The sequence below is a fragment of the Fukomys damarensis genome, unplaced genomic scaffold (assembly GCF_012274545.1).
Source record: "Fukomys damarensis isolate Sample0158 unplaced genomic scaffold, DMR_v1.0_HiC HiC_scaffold_32, whole genome shotgun sequence".
NCBI classification, from domain to species: Eukaryota; Metazoa; Chordata; class Mammalia; order Rodentia; family Bathyergidae; genus Fukomys; species Fukomys damarensis.
In genome coordinates, this window is record NW_022900944.1 from 32,797,328 (window position 1) to 32,803,502 (window position 6,175).

At 49.0% G+C, this 6,175-nt stretch overlaps 1 protein-coding gene across 3 annotated transcripts in view; it reads left to right on the forward strand.

Moving 5' to 3' along the window:
- Cdh3 (cadherin 3) overlaps positions 1–6,175 on the forward strand; it is a 130,590-nt gene that overhangs the window by 80,686 nt on the left and 43,729 nt on the right. The window lies entirely within an intron of this gene.

Genomic DNA, 6,175 nt, shown 5'->3' on the forward strand with positions numbered 1-6,175 from the left:
TTTTTTTTTTTTTTTTTTTTTTGAGACAGAATCTCACTGTGTAGCTGAGACTGACCTGGAACTCACTATGTAGCAAAGGCTGGTCTCAAACTCACAGCGATCCTCCTGCCTCAGCCTCCTGAGTGCTGCGATTACAGGTGGATTACAGGCGTGCACCAGCACGCCCGGCTTGGATTTTAAATGTCTCCTAAAGGTCCGTGTGTTAAAGGTCTGGATCCCAGGGTGACGTTATTGGGTAGTGATGGAAATTTAAGAGGTGGGAGCGCTTTAGGTCATTGGTGGCTGCCCTTGAAGCCGACTGTGGGATCCCAGCCTCCTCCTATTTCTCCCTTTGCTTCCTGGCCATGAGGTGAGTGGGTTTTACTCTGCATCACACCACCACTGTGATATTCTGTCTTGTCACAGGCCCAAATCATTCAAAACTCTTTTTTCTCTTTATAAGTTGAATATCTCTAGTATTTTGTTATAGCAACAGACGAGAAGACCCAGAAGCCCAGGATTCTATCTAGGCAAGACTTCCATCACAAGTTGCCCCAGAATTGACACATTTTCAGTGTGATTGCTCAGTGTCCCCTGAACTAGCACATGCAACCAGAGTCTCCCCAACATGCTGTTGCTGGGCATCTCTAAGCACCTCCCACTAGAAGTCCTGTTCTCCACCCACTTCCAGGCATGCTCTGCCTGCAATGGGATTGCAAGAAGCCAAGCCTGAGACTAGAATTCATGTGCCCAAAGTGACTTACTAGGAAGTGCTCCCAGGAGGAACTGGCAAGTGAGTGGGAGACGCACACTAAAGACGGGCAAAAGACCTCCGGGGGTTTGAATGCAGACCGAGTCCCACAGAGGGCGGTGTCAGCCTGATTCCACCAGGGAGCTCTGGACTGCACATTACATCTTGAAGTTAGTTGTGCAACCAGGAAGAAAGGTAATGGGTCTTTTACATTCCTGCACTGCTTGGTCTCTGGCTACTGGCGGAAGAGGTAAACCCGTGGGTACTTTTTGCAAAGGGAAAGGGAATCTAGTAGCCAGAGATCAGGATTCCGAAGAGAGTCACAGGTGCTGTCTGTTAGGAACATCTGCACACAAGAGCCAAGGGAAGGGAGCTCGGAAATTATAAAAGGGATCACAGGATTCCCAACAATTGGAGAGGCTGAGGCAGCAGGATCACAAATTTAAGCTCAGCCAGTACAACTTAGCAACTTTGCAAGACTCTGTCTCAAAATAAAAACTAAATATGGGCTGCGGATGTAGCTCAGTGAGAAGGTCCTAGGTTCAGTCCCCGATAACACACATGTAGGCCCACACGTGTGCACAAACATACAAAAAGGCATCCGAGCAGGGCCTGCCAGTGCCCAGTGCATGTGCCTTCCCCATCTCAGGAAATGGCATTGTCGTCTTGCTGGTTGTTCAATGGCAGTACTTACAAGATATACCCCGAATCAATCAATCAACCAACCTCTCCCTCTCCCCCACCCCTTTCTCTAATACCATTAAAACATGGTGGTTAAAAATCACATAAAATTGCCATTCTAACCATTTCTATTTTGGTACTGGGATTGAACCCAGGGCAATATGCATGCTAGGTAAGCACTCCACTACTAAGTTACATCCCCAGCCTTTTTACAAAATTTTATTTTGAGGGGCTGGGGATTTGGTTCTGATGTCTGCCTTGCAAGCACAAGGTCCCAAGTTCGACCCCTGGTGCCACAAAAAAAAAAAAAATAAATAAAATAAATAAATAAATAAATAAAAAGAAAAAATTTTGAAACAAGGTCTTGCTAAATTTTCCTTGCTGGCCTCGAATCTCCCATCCTCCTACCACCGCCCACTGAATAACCAGTATTACAACTGCACCTCCATGCCTGGCATGCCTAGCCATTACTAAGTATAAAATTTGGTGGCCTTAATGACTTTCACATTGTCATGTTACTATGCCAGCAACCATCCACAGAACACTTTCATCTTGCAACAGTGAAACTGTGTCTATTAATCATTTTGCTTATTTATTCATGTATTGATGGACATTTGAGTTGCTCCTTCATTTCAGCTAATATGAATAATGCCATTATTCCCTGGCGTGGTACCATACACTTGTACCTCTGCACTCAGGATGCTGAGGCAGGAGAATTGCCGCAATTTCAAGGATAGCCCTGCTTTCATTTTTCTTGGGTATACAGGCAGAAGTAGAATTGCTGGATCATATGATGACCCTATCATTTTATTATTTATTTTAATTAACACAAAGTCATTGCACATATTTATAGGGTGCAGTGTCGTCATTCTGTATGTGAATACAAGTGTGTGGTAATTCTATTTTAAACTTTCCTATGAACCGCGGTACTGTTTTTACATTCTCAACAATGCACAAGGATCCGTTTCTCCACACCCTCATCCACACTTGCTATTTTGTTTTTATTTATTTATTTATTTATTTATTTATTTTATTTTTCATACCGGGGATCGAACTCTGGACCTTGCACTTGCGAACTAGTGAGGCAGGTGTGGTGCCACTGAGCTGAATCCCCCGCCCTGTTTGTTTGTTTGTTTTTAAATCTGATCACTTCTTGCCCTCCTCACAAGGACCAACCCTAACCAAGCCATTCCATTGTTTACATGATTGATTAGACAGAGTGCAGCAGACCTGCCCATTTCTGCTCTGGTTCCCTGAAGCCTGTTCTCAACACTTGTCCACTCCAACCCCACAGTGGCTTCCTCCTCTCCCACTCAAAGTACAAGCCAAGGTTCTAACAATGACCTATGGGGTGCTACAAGCTTTGCTCCCCACCCTCCCAAACTCTGACTCATTTCCTACATGCTCGCTACTCCAATCACAGGGGCATTTTTTTTTTCTTTTTTTGCAGTTCCTTATAATCTGTTGCCCCAGGCCTTTGTCAAGTTTTCTCTGCTGGAAACCTGTCCCGTGAATTCTTAGCTGTAACTTGTTCCATTGCTTCTTGGGGTCTTTGTTCAAGTATCCTTTCCGTAAGGAGAGCGCTCTGGGCTTTCTTGGTGCTTCCCCACCCTTATCCAGGGAGACCAGGTAGGAGGAGAGTGCAGCTCAGTGTCCAGCACTTGCCGGGCATGCATGAGGCTCTGGGTACGATGCCCAGCACTGCAGAAGAAAATTCTGTCCTGTGCCTGGGGAGAATAACCTCACAGAATCCGTTGCCTTCACTTTCTAGCCTTCTAGTTCGTGGGTGGTTTGGTGGATGCACATAAGGAGCGGAAAGGCAGAAGAGAGATGCTGGGTATTGTTTCCCTGCACCCTCCCTGGATATCCAGTACTGAACTACAACTGAATCAGAGGAGGGTGCTTCCATTCCCTGTGCACCCATCCTTGGACTTCTGATGATGCCATTTCCTCTCTTCACTCTTCAGTCTCAAAGTAGCAATGCCTTTCTGCCGTTGCTGGGTTTTTTGTTTTGTTTTGGGTACCAGGGATCGAACTCGGGACCTTGCACTTGCGAGGCAGTTGGCAGAACCACTGAGCTAAATCCCCAGCTGTTTGGTCTTTGGTGCCTCAACATCCCTGTTGGCTCTCTGAACTCTGCTGTTTTCTTGTCCTCCCGTGAAGACTTGAACCACTGGTGGGATGCTGTTCCTATTAGACCTGATTTCCAACCCTACCTTCCTGCTAATGAACCTGCACTTTCTCTTCCGCCTTTGTTCTTTCACATAGACATATAAGCATCTAACGCATTGCATATTTACTGTACTTACTCTTACTTCATCCTACTCTCCACTTAGGGAACACAAGTCCATGAGTGCAAGGATGTTTGCTTTGTTCACCATTATATCCCCTGTGCTTGGTACCTGGCAGGCTGTGAGCAGATTTAACAGAAATTCATTCAGTTAAATTAATGAATGAGGGAACGACTGACTAGGGGAGCTTCAGAGGAGCGAGCGCTGAGGACCAAGTCGCAGGCAGAGGAGCAGACTCTCCATTTCTCCCTCCTCTCTCTGCCAGGCCGCGTGGCCGCCCGGTGTGCTAAGTGCCCGGGAAGACGGAGGCGGAAATGAGCGCGCTGCTCAACCCTCCAGCCGGGTGTTTACTTAATTAGGGCCTATATCCCGAGGCTCATTTGTGTTTAACTGTCCGCTTAATGGCTTCGTCTGGCTCCGTGCCGGCGCGGGGGATCCTGCGAGGAGAGCATAGGCCGGGCCACCCTGTCCCGCCTGGACCTGTGCCATCCTGCATCGCCTGAGCTCTGGCATTAACCTCCCCTTGGGCATGGGACCCCGCCTCTCACCCAGCCGGACTGCGAGGCGAGTGGGGCGCCGAGTCCCGCATCTGCTTAAGGGCTTTGCTTGGCTTTGTCCACCTCCCGCCCTCCCATCCCCCACCCAGCTCTTGGGGCTACAGTGCGCTGCCGGATAAGAACTGCTCCCAAGGCGAGAGACAGGAGATACCAATTCCTTGCTGTATCCTCAGCCGTGAAACTGAGCGGTTCCAACGCTTCCCATTCTCTTGAGGGAGTGGGACTGCTAGTCAGGAGAGAATCGGTGGTGAGGTTGAGAAAGCCAAATGAGCCCGATCCTAGAGCAATCATACCAGGAAACATTGGGCCCTTGCTCTGTGCCAGGTACTGAATTTAGGTTGGTTTTTTTTTTTCAGTGTTGGTTTGTTTAATATCCCCTACATATATTAATTCACTTAATCCTAGTGTAGTAGTTTTTAGGATGTGTCATTAGTAACGCCACTGACAGTTGGAGAACGGAGGTCACAGCATTAGTAAGTGGTAGAGACTGGGTTTGAGGCCCAGGAAGTGCAGGGCTCAGAGCTGGTGCTAGCAGCCTGGGCAACTTAGGCACTTAGCAAGACCCTGTATCAAAATAAAAATTTAAAAAAAAAAAAAAAAAAAAGGAGAGTTGGGATGCAGCTCAGTGCAAAGGCCCTGGATTGTGTCCAGTCCTGAAAAAACAAACACAAACTGAAAAACAGTCCAGCCCCCGCTTCAAACCCTTAAATGTGAGCTGGGTAGAGGAGAGGGGAGAGGAAGGAGGAACATCTTGAGGCAGCAGAGGAAGGAGGGTCGGGCTAAGGAAACCAGGCCCTGGGACAGGTTCAGAAAGCTCACCTTGGTGGGGAAAGGGAATGTGGGGCTGAGCGACTGAGCCTCACGACGTTTTGCGCCTGGTGCCGACTTGTATGCCTCGAAAAGGAAAGCGAAGTCTTAACAGAGTGGAAAAAGTGACTAGGGAACCATTCTATCTCCCTGGAAGGGTGTGGGAGAACTGTGTTCAAAAGCAGAATTACAATTACATACAGTACTTCAGAGCAATAAAAACTGTTTTTTAAGAATTGCTATTATTTGCACTTTACATAAAGTTGAGAAAGCATTATTTATGGGGGACTGGAGATCATAGGGCTCAAGTCATAACCATTCCCTTAACTCGAAACTTTTGGAACTATTACGGCTTCCAAACTAGCGCCTGCTCTCCTATCCCGCATCTGTTCAGCGGGGAAACGGAAGTAACGATTTTCCGGCAAGTTGTACCAGATTCTGTCACGCGGTCCCTGGGGACCTCACGGCCAGAGTAAATTCTTGAGTCCTCCGGGCGGACTGGCGTGAGAGGTGGAGAGAGGCCGAGGGCAGGCTGCCCCGTAGCCGGGTGTGGGGGACTCGCCCAGCCTCCATCAAAGCTCTGGACATCAGAACGCCTCCAGGAGCATGAATGGGCAGCCTCTGTTCTAAACCGGGTTCAGATTTGTTTCTACTGTTTCCCTCACCGCCGTAGCCACAAGGCAAAGAAACGTTTATCTTCCTACGCTGCGGAGGATGAGGAATGGAGTGGAGTTTTTTCTTCTTGCAACCCAGAACCTGCGAGGCGAGCCGAGGTCTCTGCCAGGAGCAGCTCCGACACGAAGGACGAACCAGGGAGGACACGCGCAGCTTCTCCTGTGGCTTTTGCACGCCGGCCGGGGCCCCACCTGCGAAGGGGCGGGGCCTTGTGACGCTAAACCAATCAGCACCTGCCTGCGCTCACCTGTCCTCCTCCTTCAGGCTCCCGCGAGTCGCGGTGCTCACAGGGGCAAGCGGAGCTTAGCAGTCCTCGGTTCAGCTGTCGCGGCAGCCTGTTCACCTCCTTCTCATAACCATGGGTTTCCTCGGTGGGCCATTCGGGTCCTTCCTCCTCCTCCTCCTCCTCCTCCTCCTCCCCCCCCCCCCCCCCC